At 46.9% G+C, this 23,799-nt stretch overlaps 1 long non-coding RNA gene across 7 annotated transcripts; it reads right to left on the minus strand.

The window, feature by feature from the left end:
- Positions 1 to 15,658: 15,658 nt before the first annotated feature.
- On the minus strand, positions 15,659 to 23,577 carry LOC143434180 (uncharacterized). 7 transcript variants are annotated; one of them, XR_013103518.1, is made up of 4 exons: positions 23,381 to 23,577; positions 20,420 to 22,638; positions 20,208 to 20,308; positions 15,660 to 19,652 (listed from the first exon to the last, which is right to left on the minus strand). It is a non-coding gene; the product is annotated as an uncharacterized LOC143434180 (long non-coding RNA). The 7 variants fall into 7 exon arrangements; XR_013103516.1 differs by having other exon boundaries at positions 15,661 to 19,652; positions 20,208 to 20,501; positions 20,865 to 22,638; XR_013103519.1 differs by having other exon boundaries at positions 15,661 to 19,310.
- Between the last annotated feature and the right edge of the window lie 222 nt (positions 23,578 to 23,799).

Genomic DNA, 23,799 nt, shown 5'->3' on the forward strand with positions numbered 1-23,799 from the left:
CAATCACCTTTTCTTTGAGACAGGGTCTTTCTATACCTAAGCTACACTGGCTGGTCATCGAACTACAGAGACACACCTACCTTTGCTTCCCTAGACGGTACCATGCCAGACTTTTTCACATGAGTCTAGAAACTGAATTCAGACACTCATGTTTATGAGAAAAGCACTTTACCAGCTGAGTCATACTTCTAGCCTCACAGAGTACTTTTTTGGGGGTGAGGGGTGTTTCAAGACAGGGTTTCTCTATATAGCCCTGGCTGTCCTGGAACTCACTCTGTAGACCAAGCTGGCCTTGAACTCAGAAATCTACCTGCTTCTGCCTCCCAAGTGCTGGGATTAAAGGCATGCGCCACCACTGCCCGGCTCAGAGTACTTTTGATAGCAAATAATTTAAACATTTTAATTATTAAAATGTGTAAAAACAAGACAAATGTGTTTGTATCTGCATTTAATTCCAGCACTAGGGAGACAGAGGCAGATGTATCTCTGTGAGTTTTGTAGGCTAACCAGGAATTCCAAGTCAGTCAGGGTTACATAGTAAAACTCAGTTTCAAAAAGCAAAAACAAAACAAACAAAAACAAACAAACAAACAAAAACAATAAAGAAAAAGAAGAAAAGAAAGCATAAAACTATTATGTAATAATATGCAAAGTTTGAATAAATGTAAGGCAAAACTACAAGGCCTCAAAAGAATTTGGGCCACCAAGCATAGTGAGTGGTGCACACCTGTTCTGGGGAGGCAGAAGGCAGATAGTTGCAAGTTTGAGACCAGCCTAGTCTACATGCAGATTCCTGGCCAGCCAGGGTCTATACAGCGAGACCCTATCACAAGAGAAAAACAATCTGGTCTTATTTTCTTATTAATGAGAAATCTAAATTATATGTAATACAAATAAAGTATGTATCATCCTATTTTCTTTAACATGTGCCAGGGAGGAAGGAAGGAAGAGAGGGAGTGGGGAAAGAAAGGGAAAGAAGACAGGTCATTGCTGACTGACCCCTAGGTCCAATTTACCTTCCATCCCCTAATATTGAAAGGACATTGGCAGAAAAGCTTGAAACCCCTTTGTTGGGTGGATGGAGCTTGAGCAAGAACCAGGGTTTCTGACTTCTTCACCCTTAGTTTTTTTTCTTTGTTTTTTGTTTTGTTGTTGTTGATGTTGGGTTTTGTTTTTTGTTGTTTTGGTTTTTGTTTTTGACCTCCTCGTGACAGGAGTTTATTTAGTACAAAGAAAAAGCTTTACACAGTAGTCTGGGCAGTAATAAGAGTTCAGCCCGCAACACAAGACCACAAGCTTCACGTTTTCCTCTTTATTTTTTAAATATTATAACATTTGTTTATTTTGTGTGGCTGGAGGTGAGTGGGTGTATGCATCCCACCACATTTGTGTGGAGGTTAGAGGACAATTTGCAAGAGTCAGTTCTTTCCCTCCACCAAGTGGGTCATGAAAGGTAGATTTCAGGTCATCAGGGTCTAGTGGCAAGCACCTTTACCCAGCAAGCCATCTTGCTCACCCCTTCTCTCTTCAAGAGAGTAGTACTAAGCAAATACTATTTCTCTTTCTATATTGCTCTCCTTCGAGTTAACATTAAGACCATGATGTGTGGGTTATTTCTCATTTTATTTTTAAATTGGGGGGGGGGGGCGCTTATCCAGACAGGGTTTCTCTGTGGAGCCCTGGAACTTGCCCTGTAGACCTGACTGGTCTCAAACTCAGAAGAGATCTGCCTCCTGTCTCTGCCTCCTGAGTGCTAGGATTAAAGACATGTACCAACATGTTCAGCTGTATGGCAACTTCTTTAAAAAAAATTTTTTTTTGAAACAGGGTCTCACTATGGCTGGCCTTGAATTCACAGAATTCTGCCTGTCTCTGCCTTCTGGGTGCTGGAATTAAAGGTGTGTACCAAAAGGGCAGGCGCGTGTGCAATTTTAACTTCAGACTCTGTTGCTAACTTCTGTTTAATAATTACTAGCTAAATCCAAGTCACCAACTAACAGAGTAGTCACACTTCATAGACAACCACAAAGAGCCTTGGAATTTTCTCAGATTCTTCAGGAAAATCCCCAAAGCTATCTACAACTTGGATGCTTTTAAGTTTTATGGTTTGGGGGAGCTTTTCAAGATACACCCTTCTTTTCCGATGGTCCTCTTCTGTGGCCCTTTACTTAAGGGACTTCTGTGGCTCTGCCTTCAGGCTGCCCACAGCTTAAGGTATCCATGCTTTTAATTGTCCACATATAGCCCTGGACCTGTGAAAAAGACTGAAGGTAACAAAGCCCCAGGGTTTTGTTACCTGACTCAACAGGCATCTCTTCCCTGCTTGCACCCAATGAAGAATAAATACCCTGGCTAGCTGAACAAGTCATGTGACTGCATTCCATGTTGCCCCTACACTCCTTTAAGGTAGGGACCTATATGGCCTGATGTTCAGAACTCTACTCAGTATAGGAGGTGCACAGAAGTAGTATTTTGTAGGCTACAGTGTGTGTTAAAATGAGAAGCCTGCAAAAGTCAGCATGAGATGGACTGGTTACAAGTCTGCTCTGGTGAGTGTTTTGGTGACTGTAGGGCTTGAACCCAAAGAAGGAGACACCTTTCAGGATTTGAAGGCAGGAGAAACAGTGTTCAAGATTATTCCAGGGATGAAGTAAGTGCACAGTACTTAGCCATAGCCAGAACCCAAATGATTATAAATCCATTCTATGGAATGCTCAAGAAGTCAGGAAGAAGAACAAAGGCAGAGAATGCTGGAGCTTAGGAAACCGGTGTTGTGGGCAATGGGAAGGAATGAAAAGAAGCCTGGTGTCGCCAGGAGACTGTTGGCAAATGCACTAGCAGCAGAGGGTAGGCAGAGGCTTGACCTGGACAGAGTAGGTAGAGATCCAAGTAGCTTGAAAGAGTTTTGTTTATTAGTTTTTGCAGAAGGCAGACTTCTGAACCAGGGTCAGAGCCTTGGGTCTCAGCAGAAGCAGAGCAGCTGTATTTCACTCTCTTCCCTAAATGAGAGACTAGATTGGTCAAGAAATCTCTAGGAAGCAATTGTGATCACTGCCTGATTGTCTTGTTGATGAATACAGAATGGACGGCAAATTGAAAGTGTGGGTGTCTGACAAGGTCTTTATGATTCTAGAATCACTTATGACCTCTTCCTCCTCCCCCTCTGGTCTGCCCTGGCTAATGGGCTGCAGGAAGTCTACCACACAAAGGGCAGCAGGTTCTTGTTTGTGGGCGCAAAGGCTGGGCCCTACAGTTGGCCTCCTGGGAAAGATGAGCTTGGATTTGGTTTCTGAACCAGCTGTGATTTTTGCACCCAGCAAGACTAAATCTTCCCTTCATACCATCTCTGGGTCCTGACCACCAGAAGCCCAGGATGCCCACTCATCAGTGGCTCTGCACAGCCCAGACTTATCAGCTGTGAAATCATCTTCTGGAAAACCCAATTCCTTTGCTAGTGCTCTTCTCTTGAGGACTGGGGCTGTCACTCAATGAGTCGCATTGGGCTAGAAACTTAGGGTTCATCTTGGATCTCTCAGTCTGATAAGCTTCTCTGTCAACAAACACAGAACATCTTCAACAAGGTCTTGGGCCCTGTTCGTGGTGCTGAAAACAGCTTGCACACTGCAATCTCACGCCCCCACAGGCTTCTGTAGCTGGCACCTGGGGTGCCAACTCTCCTAAGTGTTGATTACTCCATTCCTAGAAGCCATAAGGCCTGATTTTGTAGGCGCCCACTCTCTGCCACAAACTTTAAATAAAGACTTTTTTTTTAAGTGCAGAAAAAAATATTTCTATGAGTTGTAGCAGTTGGACAGTGTTTAGAATGCTCTGAGGCAATCTGTGATTCTTGGATACACTTATGTATTATAAATATGAAATCATGAATGGGAGACCAGCCGAAGTTCATGATGGCGATGCCTCTGGGCAGGAGACACACATGCTGGCAAGGGGGACAAGGGGGATGTTTATCTTAAATGATTTATTTTGTTTTGAAAACTCAAGAGAAGTGATGAAGAAACATCAGCAGTAGCTTGTCAAACCTGAAGACAGGATAACAAACACCAGAACACTAAATTTGTTCATTTTCTGTATTGTAGGGGAAAATCAAAATTTGACACATAGGCCCTGTGGAGTCTGTCACTTTCTACACCCTTCATTTGGCCTGTTAGACTTTTCAAAAGCTTGTGCTTACCTCCTCTTGTAACCTCTGCTCTTCTGGAATGACCTCAGTGTTCAGGTGCTCTAGCCCCAGGGTTTTGCCTATATTATCATGGATTCTGTTGTCCTGACCTGCCTACATTCCATCTTTCCTGCCCCAAACCAGACATAGGACTGGTAGAGGTTGAATCACTGATGTAGGCTCCTAGGTTCATTGGGGCAATGAAATGTTTCTCTTTGCTTGGCTTTCCTTCAGCTGCCTGCAGCTAGATAGACAGACTGCCTGGGGAGGGGGTGGATTTTTCTTTGGTCGTGGTGGTTGCTATTTTCTTTCTTCAGTCTGGTTTGTCTCAAAACTGTTATCAGCAAGGGGAAGGAGGAAAGATTAAGACCCTCCACAGAGCCCTCCCTTTAGAGGTGTTTTCAGATAGCCCAGCCCTGAGGCTGGGTGTGAGCAAGCCGAAGAACTGATAAGCTCATCCAGACTGGTTGGGCATGAAGGAGCTTTCCAGCTGGAGAGGGAAGAACAGTGTAGTCTTGGCCAGCCTGTGACTAGAAGCAGGAAGTCTGCCTAGGTTTGGCTGGTCACAAACTGCTGACTGGGCACTAAACAGGCACTCAAACATTAGGCCAGAGTAACCTTTTCCCTGCCACATGGTAGATAGTGTCCACATCCTTTGGGGAAAACTAAAAGGTGCCTTCTCTGTACCATTGTGAAGCCCTTCTAGCCTAGGCTAGGTGCCCCATATGTCCTGCCAATGGCAAGTGTCCCTTTACCTTTACAGACATATAACCCCAGATCCCAGCCACCCATTTGTGTCTTCTTCTATGATCCCCAGTAGGGCCAGGGCAGAAGTCCTATCTTCTTCATCACAGTTGTAACTCTAGTTACTGAGTCGAGGCAGGGAGTCCTCAGTACCCTTGCTTTCTAATAGAAGACTGAACAAATGAGTGTGAACTGTCTTCTCATGGACCATGAGCCCCTTGCTACTGTCCTCTATGCTTTTATCACCTGGTTCTTTGTTCTCGAAATGGTGCCTGGACTCCATGTCTCTCCTCACAGTCTGGGTAAGAGGGGAGGGTCTTTGCTTTTTCTCCTTCCCCCAGTGATATCAGACTGGAAGAATGAACCTTCAGTGGCCATATTCTCAAAGCTTCTAAGGTACAAAGGGAGGGAACCTAGTCTCATAGTACTCTGATGTCCTTCCGGTAGTCCACTACCAAAGACAGGATTCCTCTGGAGAAGGGTGCCCCAGGCTTCCTGCCCACTCATTTTTGTCTCCAGCCTCATTGAAGGTCCCACTGTCTACCCTGAGAGCTCCATTACCACACACATCCTGTCTACTGCCAGGGAAAATATGTTATATTCAAAAGTATTTCTTTCTCAACTGAAGCAAAAAGCCATGTTTCTCCAAACCCAGATTCTTCTCCTCCAGGACCTCTTACACTAAGCTCAATATATTTTGATCTTCAATCTTTCTCCCATTCTTCTATACACTTCTGCAGGACTACACAGTCCATCTTTGTTCTCTGTGTTGCTGAGGAGTTGTGTGCTGAAGCTCACTAAACTTGAAGTCTAAGCAGGTTTTATAGATAATTATCACAAACTGACACCAAGAAAACTACACATTAAATATTTTCTCCTCTCATCTCCCTTCTTTGATTTAACATAGAATTCATCGTCCTGGGAGTTGGTAGGGTGCTTGCCTGTCATGCACAAAGCACTAGCACTGCACAAACTGCAGTGGTGGCCCCTGTGATCTGGGCATGTAGGAGGTGCAAGCAGGAAGATCAGAAGTTTAAGGTTATTTTTAGCCTGAGTGAATTTGAGGCTAAGTGAGTTCCTGTCTCAAAAACAAAACAAACAAACAAAAACAAAAGAAACAACCTCCCCCCCCAACAACAACAACAACAAAACCCACAACTGAATCTGTCAAGTGTGTAATTGCTAGCTCTGCACTACAATAAGAGAATTTAACTTCTCCAAAAACTTTTCAGTAGAAATCAAATAGCTGGAGATTCTCGGGAATAAAGACCATACCTTTTATTTGTATAGTTTCTCCAACTGTATAAAGTTTTCTTGTTTTAAACCGTGGCCCACTGAGATCTCTGTGTTTTTTCAAACCTGAGTGGGGACATAGATGAGAGAAGAACTATTTATTGTGGCCCTTGAGTGGAGGGTTCCTCCAGACCCCAAGACCTAGGCTAGGGGTGCTGGGAATCCAAAGGGCCTGGACACAGAAGTGTGCTGAGCTGGCAGTTGGGGGCAAAGTTGGCCAGGCGGAGAGAGGAAAGAGAGAGTCTGGACGAAGGCCAGAGGTGGCTCCCCAGGGAGTCCTCGGAACGGGCAGCCTGACGTCGTCCCATCCGTCCCGCCTGACGGATGGGTCTGCCGCTCAGGAGCAAGCTGTTGGGCCAGGCCGCTGCCAAGGCCAAACAGAGGCGCTTCTGTGTGCGCTGCTCCGCACGCGGAGAGTGGGGCGGGCAGGGAAGCTGAGAGGGTGATGGGGAAAGCAGACGTCGTGGAAGTGCAGCCACGGGAGGTTGTGGGGGACGGGTCGCAGGAAGCTCCTGCTCCCCTAACCCCGGCCTCGGAATGTCAACCGCGGGAGTCGGCGGGGACGCTCGTGGGATAGCTGGGGGCTGCTGGCGGGGACAGACAGGCAAAAGATGGAGACCTGGAAGAAGAGCGCGATGGCCCTCTGAGTAGCGACAGCCGTCCGACCTTCCCACCTTGCGCGTCCACTACGCGATCCTCCTCGGCCTTGGGACCCAGTCACCTTGGCCTTCCTGTCCACGAGCCGCTCCTGTGACCCAGCTCAGGACTCAGGTCCGAGAAGCTGCGCGATCCGTCCCTGGCCCAGCTCCGACCCCGCCCGGCAGCTGCCTCCCCCTCAGCGTTAATTAAAACTTGCGAGATGGAGAGGCTGGCGCGGGCGGCTCCGCTTTATTTGCAGCATCTTTCATGCTGCTGACGATCGTAAAGGGCTTTAATATTGAAATATGGGCCATTTTCCCAGCTCCAGCCCTCGCCGCGCGCTCCCCGCACCCCCACACCCAGCCACCCCGCGCTTGATGAAAGAGCCCCTGCAAATCCATTAAGAAGAGATAATTGAAAACTCCGGGGTAATATTTAAGGCCTCGCGCCTGGCGGGGCGGAGGGGCCCCTGAGCCCGCAGTGCCCAGCAGTGCCCGCCCTCGCCCTCACCAGGCCTCGAATTCTTGTTCCAAGCAGCTCTCTGTGGAAGGCGTCTGGGGACTCCCCACTACGAGTGACAAAGATAGCCCAGAAATAGGGGCGGCCAGTTGTGTCTACATCGTGAATCGATAGGATGCACCTGACTCTTGCCTTGCTCAGAGCCCAAGTCCCAGATTCCTCTCTTGGCCACAATGGTCCTCTGCTCTGAATGTCTAGGGAGCCGTGACACCCCCCCCCCTTCAAATCAGGCGATATGGGCAAACGTGTGGGGTAGTTGGGTGGGTGGGGGAGTTCTCTATATCTGCCAGAAAGATTCTTGTCACCTCTGTGGTAGGCACTATAACAGGCACTGAATGGTGAGCCCCCGAGGCTATGATATTGCTCCCTCATGTCTGCTTTTGTACATTTTTAACCTTTCACAGCAGGTTTGTAGAAAGCAGCCCAGCATATCTTCCTCTATATAGCTCCCTTTCCAATAATGCAGGCCACCTGTGATCCTATGCAATACTGTCCTGAGCACGCGGTGTAGGCATTGTTTATAGAGAGTGCCCTTCTACCAGGCTGTGGCATCTTGGGAGCAGGGATCAAGTCTAATTTCCCTCCTTCACCCCAGCTCCTGGCCCATTGCCAGGCACAGAACATGTGCTCAGGAAACGCCAATGATTTGGCCGCTGTCCACATCCCCAGAGAACTCCAGGGTTTCAACACTGGGCTGTAGTACTTGGGGGAGGGTGAGCCAGAGCAGGAGGAGGAGTATCTGGAGGCCAGTCTAGCCATGACTGGCTTCAAGCTGTTTTGAAGATGGAAGAGGCATGAAAATCCTGTTCAAGACTGGAGTTTAGGAATCCATTCATTTATCTCCTCTGTGGGTATTTCTCCACTATATTGACTTGTCTTCCAATTGGTCATACTCTATGAATTCTCTCTCTCTCTCTCTCTCTCTCTCTCTCTCTCTCTCTCTCTCTCTCTCTCTCACTCTCTCACTCTCTCACTCTCTCACTCTCACCCTGTGGATACATGCATATATAAATATGTATACCACATGTGTATTATTGTGTGGAAAGGAAGAGAGAGAAGTGTTTTGGCTTTTGGGTTTTTTTTTTTTTTTTTTTTTTTTTGAGACACAACCCTGCAGAACACATGAGTGGGTCAAGCCTTCCCATTAGTGCCCAGATGCCCAAGCAAAGTCTTTCCTAATCACCTTTGTGCTCCTGGATTCCTAATACCTGACCAGAGGTGGCCCTCACTGATGACACCACCGAGGGCTGGGATGTTCTGGCTGAGCTGCTAGGCACAGTGGCAGTGACTCACTCCCACATGTCTAACCCAGTGGTACTCCAGGCATCCATCTCTAACATGCAGGAGACTGAGATGATATCACAGGGAAAATCAACAGGTCAGGAAAATGAGACTCCCAAGCTTGAGGCCTGTTAACTGGATCTGACTCCCCTTTCCTTTGCACATCGCTCCACTGTCGCACAAAATCACTTTCCCCTGGTCAAATGCACAGCAATGAGGTCTGTTTCCCTGACACTCAAGCCCTATCCAGTGACCATTTGTTTTCAGAGATCTTTCTCCTCCTAAGTTCCTCCTCCCATCCAGTGTGGTGGTGCTCTTTGCCCAAATACAGGGTAAAGATTGTCCTGATATCCTGGGCCTGGCTTCCCGAATATCCTGTGCCTATTGATGGCCACTGAACCTCAACCATAAATCCCCAAGGCTCATCTCATAACCATTAGCAAGAAAGTGGACTCATCAGGACTCCTTTATGAAACTGGGTCAGATGAATGGATTTGTCTGAGGTCAGGAACAAGGCTCTCCTGCCTTCCACTGCCTTCCACTGCTGCAGAGGTGTCCTCATGACCCAGGGGAGGCTGGATCCTTTTCTCTTACAGATGCAGGTAGAGATGGGGTAGAGAAGGGTGCCCAGTGATACACACCCATGGAATAAAAGGATCATGGATATAGACAGACAGCCTACAGGTTTAAGGTTGGAGATACGCCCATGTGCACACATGCACACTCCTCACGTGCGCCCAGTCACACAGTCATGGATACCCATACACACTGTGAGGTTTATTCTAGTCAACTTGATAGGCTATAGAATCACCATGAAAACAAACTTATGAGCATATCTGTGATAGGTTCTCCAGATTAGTGGTCAAAATGGGAAGACCCATCCTAAGTGTGGGAGGCACCATTCTTGGATTGAATAAAATGGAGAAAGCCAGTTGAGTACCAACGTCCATCACTCTCTGCTTCCTGGCTACAGATGCAATGGGGCCAGATGCTTCAACTGCTGCAACTATGCTTCCCTGCCATAGTGGACTGAACCTTCAAACTATGGGGCCAAAATAAACTTTTTCTTCCTTAAGTGACGTTTGTCAGATATTTTATTAGAGCAATGAGAAATATATCTAATACACTTACCCATGCACAACACGGAGACATATACAAATGCATGTGTACTCCTTAGGCTCCATCTCTGATTTAAATCTAGAGCTTTACCCCTGGAAATCCCAAGTATCCAACGTCTTTGTCCCACCCTTAATGTGTGTAATCTAGGTCAAAGCTCTTTACCCTGAGTGTGCTGGCAGCCACCTAGGGTCCATTTTAAAGACAGGCTCATTCAGTAGCTCTAGAGTGGTGTTTGGAATTGTTTTAAAATAGTATCCAGGAAAGGCCAGAGATTGTAGGCAATGACCTCGGTGGAGGATAAATTTTCAGAACTTGGAAGAGATGTAGTGTGAGGTTTGGGAAAGTGGCACCCAGACTCTGCCAGCCAAGGAACTTGACTGCACAGCGGGTGGCTGAGCTATTTCAGGAATGCTGTACTCTAACCTTCCTGGGGCTCCTTTTTACTCTGTCAGTTTGACCCCAGCTGGGCATGGTGAGACACATCTGCGATCTCCTCATTCCCGCAGCTGAAGTAGAAGGATTGTGAGCGTCCATCTCTGGGCCAAAACAGTGCTTGCTCTGAGGTTTCTCTGGCACTGAGCTTAGTGGCTTTTCGCTTCTCCATTCTGTGATTGCCTCAGCCCTCTGACTAATGGGTGCCACAGCTGTCTGTGCCTTGCTTTTTCATGCTCATTCCTTTTGAGGGATGGGAAAGTTCATGGGTCTGGGTAGCCAATTGGCCTCATTGGTGCTAGGAACATGTGATGGGATGGGAGAAAGATTCTAGAGAGAGAGGTCCTGGGGATGGCAGCCAGTGCAATCAGGGCTTGCCAACTCTGATATTCAAGGGCAGGTTCACCTCCTGACCCACACAGGAGTTTCTGGGATTCATCCTATCGCCTGCTTAACGAATTCCTCCTGAGCCTCAATTATATCTTGGCACTGTGCTGGGCACCAAGTTCATAGTCAATTCTGGTCTGAGGAAGCTTTTAGTTACTCAGGAGGCATTGGTGCAAGGTTAGCTTGATGTGTGCTAAGATGGCTCACCCACTGGTGAAGCTTTCAAGAGAATGATAGATACCATACCATAGAGGGTAGGGTCCTTTCTCATCAGCCCTCTTAATGCCCAACTTGCCTCCTGGACATCCCTGCATTCTCCTCCTCTAGCCCTTTAAGAGGAGTGCCAATTCTCAGAGCAGAGGAGGTTCTGGGCACACAGCCCGAGCTTGCTAAGGTGTGTGTGTGTAGCTATAAATCAATGCTGGCATGCCTTTGGCAGGGGGCTGTCCTCTGAGCTGCCCAGATGGCGGGCAGGCCTGGGGCTCTAGGGGCAGCCAGGCACTCAGAAGAAGGAGGGAGGAAAGCACGATGGTGGAAACACAGCTGGCTCTTGCATCTCCAATCACAGATGCACACCTCTATCTATGAGTCTTGGGGAAGGCAACATGCCACAGTTCTTTCCCTCCAGTTATAGGAACCTAGGCTGGCATGGTCTTTTGAGATCATTGCCCCTGCCCCTTGCCCTTGCCAGGAACCCAAGCCTCACAGACATCCCTGGGTTCAAAGGTCATCAAAGGGCACTTGAGGGTCCATCAGTTTGTGTATCCAACCTAGATGTTCTTCCTACTCTGGAAAGAACCTTAGCTCCATGTTTGGAGGTTCTTATGGGCGTGGTGATGCATACCCTCTATGTTCACTGTCAGCCTCCCAAGAAAGCAGGGTACAACTGAGGAGAAAAAGTGAAGCACTGCCCTTTAGGGGTTGTCTTCTTTAGCCACCCTCACAGGTGCTGTGACAAAGGGAACATCTGTCACCTTAACCCAGGGGGTAGTGACAATCCCAGCCCATACTGGGCTCAGTGGGCTTGCGCGAACCAGAAAGGCAGCCTTGCTCTGCCCGCCTGGGCATAGCATGAACGAAGTCTGCAGACACCCACAAAGAAGCCAGCAGCTGGGTGCTCTTGCACCTGCTCCCAAAAGCCAGCCAAGCAGCCAGACATGCTGGGGAGCAGTTAGAAGCTCCCAAGCCAGGGGGCAGGAGAGTCCCCACATGTCCTTGTCCTCAAGTGCTCCCATGAGATACTGGAACTCACAGGTCTCAGAGATCCAGCCTCACATACTTTTTATGTGGAAGAGGAAACAGTGGAAAGCCCAGCCTGTCTGGCATGGAGCACAGAGATGGTGTGAGGGGAGCAGGGAGCTTCTGCAGCCCTTCATTCTGGAATCCTGTTTTGGCCTATTCTGAAGAGTGGCTTCTGAAGTTTGAACTCCTGCCTCATCTCGGTTGGTTCTCTTGGCTAGCTCTTCACTCTCCTGGGATGGCTGGTTTGACTGCCAGAGCCATTTGCTGGCTCTAATTTGTGTTTAAATGTAAGTTTCCACAGGCAGGGGCTTGGTATGCTATTCCAGTATGTCTGCCTGCAGCTTGGAAAAGCTGAGGGCCTGTGGGAATCTTCTGTACTCGTGTTAGATCCAGGCTGACCCTTTGGGCTTAGTTCTGCAGACACCTTGTGGTAGTATCCAAAATGGCACACCTATAGGATACCCACTCATGGGGGCTCCCTCATTTTCAGGATCTGGGGTAACTTTCCTGGTCAGAATCCTGTGACTATCTCTCAAGAGGTAGGGGTTGGTTGGTTTGATTGGTTGGTTGGATGGATGGCTAGTTGGTTGGTTGGATGGTTGGTTGGATGGTTGGTTGGTTGGTTGGTTGGTTGGATTTTTCAAGACAGGGTTTCTGTGTAGTCCTAGCTGTCCTAGAACTCACTCTGTAGACCAGCCTGGCCTCGAACTCACAGGAATCCATCTGGCTTTATCTCCCAAGTGCTGGGGTTAAAGGTGTGCACTACCAGCACCCAGCTAAAATACTGTCTTTAACATTTACTTATTTTGTATGTGTGTTCGTATGAAAGTGTGCAAGTGCCACAATATGCATGTAGTCAAGAGAATGAATTCCAGAGTTGGTTTCTTCCTACAGCTGTGTGGGTTCCTGGACCAGAACTTGGAACAAAATTCAGGTCATTAGGCTTGGCAGCAAGTTCCTTTCTTTATCTACTAAGTCATTTTATCTTCCTGGAGTTGCAATTTTTAAAAAAATTATATTTATTTGTCTTACTGTATGCATATGTGATATATATATATATATGTATATATGTATGTGTGTACATGTATATATGTGTGTGTATGTGTGTTTGTGTATGTGTATATGTATGTATATATGTCTACCACATGCATACCTAGGGCCCCCAGATGTCAAGAGGGTGTTGAATCCCCTGGAAGTGAGATGGTTGTGAACCTGTGTTGATAGAAACCAAACCCCAGCCCCATACAATAGCAGTTAAGTGTTCTTAAATGCTGAGCTACCTCTCCAACTCCATTGAAAAGTTATTTCTTAATTTTTATTTATGTGTACATGTGTGTCTGTGTGTATATATGTGCATATGTGTGCAGTTGCCCTCAAAGGCCAGAAGGGGGTGCCAGACCCTGAAATTGAAGTCACAGACTTTCGGGAGCCATGAAGTCTAGATGCTAGGAACTGAACCCCAGTCCCCTGGGAGGTCAACAAGTGCTCTCCACTGCTAAGCCACCTCTTCCAATACCAAAGGCTGCCTTTTTAGCACTTGTTCCCAAGCACCTCCAGGATTGCATGATAGGTCTGTAGTGTAGGTGCTATCATTGGTGGGGAGCTTGAGGCACAGAGAAGTGAACAATATGTCCAAGACCACACAGCTAGGCAGAGGTGGGAGCTGCAATGATCTGGTTCCACCAAGGGATGGCACTTGAGCCAAGATTTGTCTCTTTCCCTTCCCAGTCCCCAATCACAAGTGGGGCTTGTCTACCTAAGCACCTGAGGCACTGACCCTCCTGTATGGCAGTGTCTTTCAACTTCAAAATGAGAATAAGGGAGTCAGGGGGAATATTAGTTAGATGTTTATCAGAGTAGTCACCAGAGCACAGGTCCCCAGGCAGCTACTGGTTCCTCTTGTGGTCTAGCCAAAAGCCTTCCTAATCTATTTCTTCTTTCTGTTTTTAAGGGAACTAGCAGCAATGACTCTTCATTACTTAATGGAAACCATTAGGAGAAAGTTGGACACATTCATTCATCCAAATCCCTGCTCTTTTTCTCAGGGATCTTAGAGAAGGGTAGTAAGACTGGGCTGGACCTAGACAGTCCTGTCTCCTCCCCATTTGTGCCCAAGCAAGCTCCTTGGGTTCCAACATGAAACAAAGACATATTAGGATTTTCACTGAAGAACTGAAGATCAGAATTCTTAAACACTAGATATGGGCTGGGGAATATGACCCAGCTGGTAGAGTGCTTGCCTGGTATGCTCAAAGCCTTGGGTTCAATCCCCAGCACCACATAAACCCAGGGATGGTAGTACCTGCATGTTTAAGCAATTAGGAGCTGGAGGCTCGAGGACCAGAGGTTCAAGGTCAAACCCTCTAGAACCTACATTCCCAGCAATTTCCGCTTTAGATGTCCCCAAAGTTACTCAGTGGCTGTCCACACAGCCAGCTTTCTCCACAGTGGGCCATGCTGTTCTGCAGCAATATGCACTCAGTCGTGCAGTGACTCATCCACTCTTCTTGACAGTCAGGAGAGACAGCAGCTTCCCCGTGTGCTCCTTCTCCTGAGAAATCTTGATCCGCACAAGCAGCTGAGCTACTCCTGGCTGGAGCCTCTGCCAAGAGCTGAGGAGAGATGGCGGTGCCAAGGAAGCAGCTGAAGGATCATCGCCCTGGGAGCCACAGCTCTGCTTGATTTTTCCAATGGGCCATAACTAAGGAAGGCAGGGGAGGAGGGCCTGCCAGACAAACTACAGCTCCCAAATGCTATGACTGTGCCAGGAACACCTGGGGAAGCAATTCCTCTCAGACTCAAGGCCAGGTCCTGGGCACTGATTGCCTACTTGCTGGCTCTATGACCTTGGGTATATACTAGGTATCCGTGCCTCAATTCCCCCATCTTAAAATTGAAAATACTAATGATAGCTACTGCATGTGGGTCTAGAACAGAGACAAGTTAATAGTTACAAAACATTTGGCAAGCTGGGCATGGCGATGCACACCTGTAATTCCAGCACTTGAGAGGTGCGGGCAGGAGGGTGAGGAATTCAAGGCAAGCCTCAGTTACACAGTGAGCTTGGGGCTAGCCTATGCTACATGAGACTCCATCTCAAAAGGAAGACTTTGAAGGGCCTATGGTCCCTGGCAAACCATGCATAAATGTTATCATGCAAAATTAAGCAGAATATATATAGGCTGTAGTCTTATATATATAGGCCGTATATAGGATATATATATATAAGCTGTAGTCTTATATATATAGGCTGTAGTCTTATATATATAGGCTGTATATAGGATATATATATATATATATATATATATATATATATATATGGGCTGTAGTCTTTTCTTTTCTTTTTTTCTTTTTTTTTTTTTTTTTTTTGATTTTTCGAGACAGGGTCTCTCTGTGTAGCCCTGGCTGTCCTGGAACTCACTCTGTAGACCAGGCTGGCCTGGAACTCAGAAATCCACCTGCCTCTGCCTCCCAAGTGCTGGGATTAAAGGCATGCGCCACCACCGCCCGGCTAGGCTGTAGTCTTATAAGCCTCTTTGTATAATCAGCCTAGCCTTGGCTCTCTTTTATGTTTTCTGTGAGGAGTGAAGTCATACAAACAAAAATAACACCGCGTCCAAGCTTGCTGTGTGTCATCCAGATCACGTAGAAAGCCCCGTTGAGCAGGTGCCAAGGAATGCTACAGCAGCCACTTGTCGACATAGGGTTATCTGTCCTGCTATGTCCTTCTGGTTCCACATCAGCAGCTCTCTGGCTCACTGGAGTCTTCGATGATAAAGTTCAGCCCTCTTCTAATCCCTCTCATAAAAATGGGCAGCTCAACAAGTGCTAGAACAAAGTCCTGGAAAGACAAACTGGTTCTTCCATGAGACAGGAGGAGCCACTACACAGTGAAGGAGGAGTGTAACCCACTTGTTTTGGGCGGGAGGGGACAGGCTGATGGGTAACATGGAGCTGTAACCAATTATTACTTAACTTTAAGATGAGAGTAATTAGGGCTGTTGAGATGGCTCAGCTGGTAAAGGCACTTACTGCCAAGTCTGACAACCTGATGTGATCTCTGGAGCCCATACTGTGAGTTGAAGGGGAGAAGTTACACTGGCAAGTTGTCCTCAGACCTCTACAGCTCTGAGCATGTGCACACTCACAAACACACACAGTCAGTAAATAAATGTAGAGAGAAATCAAAATGAGTTTTATTATACTTGCTCGGGAGGTGAAAAAGAAAGTTGGCGATACGGCTCAGTTGGTAGAATAGTGTACAAGAAGCTCTGGGTTCTATTCTCAGCACCATGTAAATCAAGCGTCTCCATACACATCTGTGATCCCAGCACTTGGGATTAGAAACAAGAGGATCAAAAGTTCAAAGTTATTCTCAGTTGTGTTGTGAAAATTTCAGGTCGGCCTGGGCTACGTGAAACTCTGCCTTTAAAAAGGAGATGAAAATCAATCAGACAACATAAATGCCGGCCCGATAAATAGCAGCTATGGTATAGGTAGCATTTTGGGCTTTCCACACCTACCTTTGTGGGGATAAATGCTGATTTCCAGACTAGAAAAAGGGGTGGCAACAGAAAGAGATAACTGACTTTCTCCACAGTTTATTTCCAGAGTATGGAATCATCCCTCATCCCCTCATTCAACAAATGCAACCTGGCACTATTTGGACTTCTCGTATGCATCCTGCTAGTCCCACTGGTATGGCAGGGTTGATGTAGGTAGGGCAGTGTCTGGTATCAGCAGAAAGAGTAGACTGAGAGAGGTAAGATGGGGACATGGGAAGGAGACCTGAAGTCTGAAGCAGCTACATCCTCATGAACTTGACTTTCCCTTGGTCAGGGGTTTCTATTTACCGGTAGCACACAGAGAATTACATGGGGCCATCCTTGGGGAAGTATTCCTGTTTATCCACTCAGACTCTGAAGCTGCAGGAGAGGGGTCTGAGGACAGCAAGGGGCGAGAAAGAGAGACAGAGAGAGAGAGAGAGAGAGAGAGAGAGAGAGAGAGAGAGAGAGAGAGAGAGCTGCTGGATAAAAGAGTCAATGGCCATCCACAGCACCACAGCAACTTAACCAGGGGGAGAAGCACCAGAACCAGGTGCAAAGGCCTGGCTTCCATGAACACTGAGGGCTCCCGCACATAAGTCAGGCCTCTTTCTAGCCACAGACCTCACTCTTGATGATTCAAACTGTCTAGAGACATAGAAAATCATAATGTCTGGACATGGGAGCAACCCAAATGCCCATGTACTGATGAACACATATCCGGAATGTGGTCTGTCAACCTTTGAAGTTACCGGTCCATGAGAAGGAACAAGGATGGATGCATGCTTTGACACAACAATGCATAAGAACCAAGGAAAAGGAGCCAATCACAGAAGGCCGCCTACTTCATGAAGCCATTCCTATGGCAGTCCTGAATAGGAAAGACATTGAGGTAGAGTCTCAGTCAGAAGGGATATCAAGGATAAGGAAGTGGTCACCTGTGGGCAGGAGGCTGCTCTCTGAGGGCTCAGAATACTCTTAAACCGATTGTGCTGACAGTTGCACATGTCCATGAAAATTCTAAAGCCACGAACTGTCTTTTCCAAGTAGGGTTGTGTTCCATGTGAGTTACACCTTAAGAAAGTTGTTTTGAAAAAGAGTGTCAGGGGAAGGGGGCCTCTCAGATGAAGCAGAAAGGCTGAGGTCAGAAACAAAGGCCAGGCAGTGCTATCCTGGCTGCCCCCAACTCTCAGCCTGCATCTCCCACAGCTAGTGCTGCAGTAGTCCCCAAGCCACAACTGGGGAAGACAAATTGACCCCTCAAGATCTGGGGCTGGGTCCCTTCTTCCCTGACAGCTCCCTTTCTGTGTTTTTTCTGGCAAAAGAAACACACTGTCTTCTTGTATAAATAGGGGGATTTATGACAATTTCCCTTTCTCCTTCCTGGTGGGCTAAGAGGTGGGGCCTAGGGGGAGAGGGGGCCCCAGTTCCAGATAGAAATGTGCAGAGACTAGAGAGGGGCTGAGGAGTCCCTTTTCCTGCTTTGGCTTTGGCTCCCAGCATGCCCTCCCTAGCATCTGGTGACAAGGAGGGTGGAAGAAAAGTGCACACCACTCGTCCTCAGGGCAGATAGCCAACAAGAGGAGCCTGGGAGTCCAAATGCAATCTGACTTCCCAAGCTCCAGCAAAGGACACACACACACACACACACACACACACACACACACACACACACACACAAAGTGTGTGCACGCCCCTCATTCTAGATGACCCAGGCTACCCAGAGACACAGAGAGAATCGTAGCTGTTGGAGGTTTTGACCAGTTGCAATGTCTGGCTTTTCTGTTTTTCTGAGATAGGTGATCAACATGTACAGCTGAAGTTGTTCTTGAACTCCTGCTCCTGCTGCCTCTACTTTCTCAGTGCTTGCATTACAGGTCTGTGCTGCCATGCCCGGCCCCTTTTTTTCACTAAAGCCTCACATAGCACCCCAACATTTAAAGTGAGTGTCCCCTATGATTTTTGAGAGAGGCACTGGGACTCTCAGACCTCTCTGATTAACTGTCAGGAGACAACCTGGTATGGGTTGCTCTCCAAGGTCCCCTCTAGTTCTGACCTGAAGAGTGGATTTAGCCCAAGGTGAGGAGTGCATCTAGAGTCTGACATGAGGGAGCACTTCTTTAATCTTAAGCGCTTAAGAGTCAGGATGATTATGAATTCAAGGTTAGCCTAGACTACTTATCAATATCCCTCGAAGATTACCAGGCTTGAGGACTCACAACTCTAAGTTTAGCATTTGGAATACCAAAGCAGCAAGAATTGATGTAAATGCAGGGCTAGCCTGGGCTACTCAGTGATTTGTAGGTCAACCTGTCTTACAGAGTGAAGATCCTATCTCATAAACAAAACAAAAGCGAAATAAAAGGTGTAAGTCAGCTCAGCTACTTTCTTTAAAACTTATTGGCAAGTTGGAAATTGTAACACTTTCTCAGAGGGTTGTCAGGGTTGTACAGACTCAGACACCTTAGCCTAACCTCTGCCTCAACTAATGTCATCATTATCATCATCCCACCTCAGGTATGACCCTTAACATGAGTTTAAGTCAGCAGGTGTACTGTGGGAAATACACTTTTACACTTACTGTGGGAAAGTGTATTAGGAGGACTGACTGAGAAAGGCTACAATAAAAAGTCTCAAACAACAGCAGAGGAAACTGTATCTGTCGTGGAAATGACAGTACAAAGGAGCAGGCAGAGTGCAGTCAGCTCTCAACCACCTGTCGCTTGAGGACTTGGGTTCCTCTCAACAATGTTGCTTTGCTCTTCAAGCTTCCAGCCAGACCTCATCTCAGTATCATCCAGGACATGAGAAATGGGGCACAAAGAACTTACCATACCCTCAGCCTTGGGCAGCCTCACTGGGCTCTTGCTTCTACTGGCCACACCTGACCAGGATCCTGGGAAGTGGTGTTGGAATAGAAAGAAGGTTCTCTGCAGTCATACAAAGAGAGAATAAGACTTCTGTGACAACTGACACTTTACTGAGGACTCAAATCCTCACTGGATGTCCCTGGGGAAAAGCCATAAAAACCATCATCTGGAAGTGTTGCAACCCAGTCAGGCCTCTGTAATTAATCCACAAGCAGCAGTCCCAGAAGAGTAACTTAGCAGCTCTGTCCATAGGGAATTCCTTCATCCTTCATGTAGATATGAGAACAGTTCCTGTCTCCACTGCTTGACTGCAACTCCATCTCATGGTCTTGCCCACTGCTAACCCCTTTCCGTCAGTTGCTAAGTGTGACTGTAAGTGTGGGGCCACTGGACAGCCTGAAACTGGAATGGGAGGAGAGACATTGAGGGTGCTCATTATCCCAAGCATGAGTTCTGTGCCACTCAACTAGGCTGAGACTCAGAGTGTACTCTCAGGAGCAGGAATCTTCAGAAGTACTGCAACCCACTTGTCAAAATTATTGTGAGCACTGATTGAAGTCTCTTACGTTCCTTACACACAGCATGGCCTCAGTGAGTGGTGATTACTTTGACTTGGTGCCATAAGGGCAGTTATGCTTTATCTCCCTACTCTTAGCCAGCCTTGGCATGATTCTTTTTTTCTTCCTCTTTCTCACCAATGTATAACTTCTTCCCTATATTTTTCTATCCCCATTACCTTTCACATCCACTGGAATCCTGACTGGGAAGTCTTCTCAGATGGAATATCAGAATACTATCCTCCCACCCCCACTCCATCTGCTGTAGTGATCTGGCCCCTGACTTAACATGTGTGCTGCCTTTCCCTTCAGGTGATTTCTTTTACCGCCTCCTTCAGAAGTGTACAGCATGGGAAGGCATTAAGATGTGTTTCTATAGACCAGCTCTGGTGTCTCCTACCTGTAAACTCAGTACTTGAGAAGCAGAATCGAGAGAACTAGAAGTTCAAGGTCATCCATGCTACATTGCAAGTTTCAGGCCAGCTTGGGCTGCAGGAGATCCTGACTCAAAACAAAACCCAAAAGAAAAGTCTTCAGGATACTTTAGTTTAAGCATGTAACCATCTTGTATTTTTTTCTATAATAAAGAAAAAAAAAAGATTAGAACTCAACTTTCAATGTGGATACTTTGTGCCTTGTACTTTGTCAGGTCCCCTTCTCCTTGGATCTTGTCTTGGATCCTGCTGAATGAGGTCTAGAACATAAGAGGGTGTTTAGTAAGTGTTAGACTCTCTACCATCTGCCATCTCCCCAACCCACTCTCTGGAGACTACCTTGACATTATAGGGAGATGTGGGCTCAAGAAAGTAAATCAGTAGCACCCAAAAGAAAAGGGAAGGGGCTTCCTCTTTCAAGAGGAAGGACACTGGGAGTACACCATCAACCCAAGAGCCAGAACAGAGACAGGGGAGAACTGAACCCCTACAGCCTCCAGGGTCACTGGCTGCCTTCCTACACCCCCAGATTTCTAAGGATGGTAAGTAGATGCTGTGCTCACAGTCCTGGCAACTCCAGCGTGCTCAGCTGTAAGAAGCCTTCCCAACCTACTTATTCTCACCTTGCTCACCCAAAGGGCAACATCGTCCAGAGCAGTTTTCATGTAGCATGATGAGACTTGAGTTGTTCCAGGCACTTTGCACTGAAATTCCTTTCTATCGTCCATGCCTGAACCCAGAAGCTATTGACTCTACTACCAATAAGAAAACAGAAGTGCACTGCTCAAATAACTGCTCGAAGAGCATATAACTAATTCAAGGCAGGTCTGAGAGTCCAATCCAGCAATTACTGGATCAGAAACTGAGCTAACATGTAGTAGTGTTATCTATGTACCCAGCACAATGCATAACACATCATGTGTGTTCATGGAATCTCAGACAACTCTAAGACAGATCCTACACTATATAATCCTTGCTTCACAGACCAAGAAACTGAAATGGCAGAAAAGTCCAGGATGCCTTGCTAGCAGCTGCAGGACCCCAGCTGCTTGCTCTAAGCCCTGGGGTTGGATTTTCAGTTGCATGGGCTTTCTTCCTAAATCTATCTCACCCATTGCCCCCAACCCTTGTGTTTTCAAATTTCTGTTCACTGACTTTCCTTCCCAGTCTCCTAGCTGCCTTTCTTCTATCCCCTAAATCTTTTTGTGTCTCTCCTTTGACCCCCATTCACTTACCCTTATTCACAGCTCCTGTTATAGAGGATGATAAAGAATAAGTCCCTCAGATTTCCCCCCATCAGGCTTCCACATTGCCTGGTCTCATAACACCAGGGAAGGCCCAGCAGTGGCCAAGCTAGAGAGTCAGACATAAAATCCTGCCTGCTCCCCCGCCCTGCTTCCCATCATTCATCTGGGAATCCAGGGCGAGGAAGGGAGCTAAAGTGCAGAGTGTTCATTTAATATTAACAAATTGAAATGAATTCTTTTAATGCCAATTAGCTTGGAGCAGCCCCTTATTAATAGTAATTTAGATTCATACTTGGAGGAGCGGGTGGGGGCTGGGCCACATGTGCCCAGAATGTCAATGTGACAATGGGGCTGGAACCAGAGGGAGGAGCAGCTCCTCTTCTGCCCAGCACAGAGTCACAATGGACAGATATAGTCACCCTGGGACATCTTCCCATCTTTCCAGAGTGTGAGTTACTCTTGCAATCTTACTTTTGTAGCTTCAATAATTCTGAATAGATTAGAACTCTAGATTACTCCTTCTAACAGTTTGCCTTCTTAGTAACATCTTTAAAAAGGAAGAATTAGCCAGGAGCGATGGCATATACTTTTCATCCCAACACTTGGTAGGCACAGGCAGGTAGATCTCAGAGCTGGAGGCCAGCCTGGTGTACATAGTTGACTTTCAGGCCTGACAGGGTTACATAGTAAGATGCTGTCTAAAAAACAAACACAAAAGGGATACCCCCACCTCTGCAGACACCAGCTTGATCAAAAGTAAAGTGAAAGCAAACATTGTGTTTCTCTTCTGGGAATTCTCCTGCAGGAGATAAAAGGCCCAATAGGCAGAAATAAAACTTGCTTGCATTTTTCTAAAACTGAAGGGAAAAAGCAGGGATTAAAAATTCAAGTCAGCGTGCCAAAGAGTTTACCCAGAACAGACAAATGAAAAGAAATTCAACCTAAAATGAAAAGTTGGAGGACATTCTGACCTTCTTATCTCAGCTGACTTTGGAAGCAGAAGCAGGTGTCCCCAGTTGGGACAGTGTAGGAATAGGACAGTTGATTCTTCCAGGGACCCTTCTGAGGCTGGGGGCGAGCTGATTTAAAGCTGAGAATTATCGAAAGGTGCGGTGACTTCTGAGATGGAGGAGTCTGAAGTAGAAAGGGGCTGAGGAAAAGAAAGAAATGTGCAAGATGGTGAAGCTTAGGAAATAATAAAAATGGCTTAACATACAAAGGAGTCAACACGAGGTCAGGATTCTTAAATTGAAGTGAATACATAAAAATTAAGGTTAAAAAAAAGTGAAGAAAATACATAAAATGTTCCACATTGCTCTTCCCACAGGTCCACTGGAACTGACCAAAGAGCTTGTTCACATCTCGTAAGGTTCCCAAACAATAAAGTCATTTCCAAAACAAAAAGAGGGACCAGTACAAAACTAAATCCCAGTTCACCTGGAGGGAAGAAACTGGAGATTCTAAACCGCATAAAAACTAGTAGGGGGAGAGAAAAACAAACAAATTTAAAATATGGAAGGTGGTTATTTGTAAATGCTGACTTGAAGAGTGGTGTGGAGAAGAGAGGTGAACTTGACATCGCTAAAGAACTAGTGTACAAAGATGTAATTCACCCCCAGGGAAAAGTAAACTCTCCCAGAGTAGTTTCCCAAGAGAAGGGAGGAAAGACTTCTGAAAGAATAAAGCATCACCAATCCTCTGTCCCCCGCAGAAAGTACACCGATCCTAATTCCCCCTCCAAATAGGATTACGCTAAAGAAAACAAGAGGATTCTTTTTCTTTCAACTAAGAGAAAAACAAAATTGGATTTCAATTGTCTGATGGAGCAAGAAGGGAGGGTAGTCTGCAGGTGCTTGGGAAAAGTGGGTGTTGAGGGGCAGGGACCAGCTTACCTGGCTGTGCTGTGAGTCAGGAGTGGACGAAAAACACTGCTCGAGATTGCTTGTAAACGCAAAGGATGGCCAGGGGGTCCGAGTTTCCCTAGACAAACAGGCTGGGCAGAAAAACTGGGGTGCTGTCTCCCCCTCTGCCAGGCTCCCTCCCACCGGTACCTAGGCCTACAGAGCTACTGAAAGTTACAAATTGCTTCCATTATTAGCTCATCCCGGGCGGCCTGGTCATTGGCCAGCCCGCGAGCACGTGGTGTCTCGTACCAATAGATCGAATTTCTAGTTGCAATTCTCTGTCTGTCCCTCGGCTCTGGGGAGTGGGGGGGGGGGTGAGAGCTCGGGGGTGGGGTGGGGCTAAGGGGACCTTCATCCTCCCTTTCTGACAAGTGGGGGTCCTGAGCGCTGCCCAGAAGGGGTCCAGG

This window comes from Arvicanthis niloticus, chromosome 13 (assembly GCF_011762505.2).
Source record: "Arvicanthis niloticus isolate mArvNil1 chromosome 13, mArvNil1.pat.X, whole genome shotgun sequence".
Lineage (NCBI taxonomy): Eukaryota > Metazoa > Chordata > Mammalia > Rodentia > Muridae > Arvicanthis > Arvicanthis niloticus.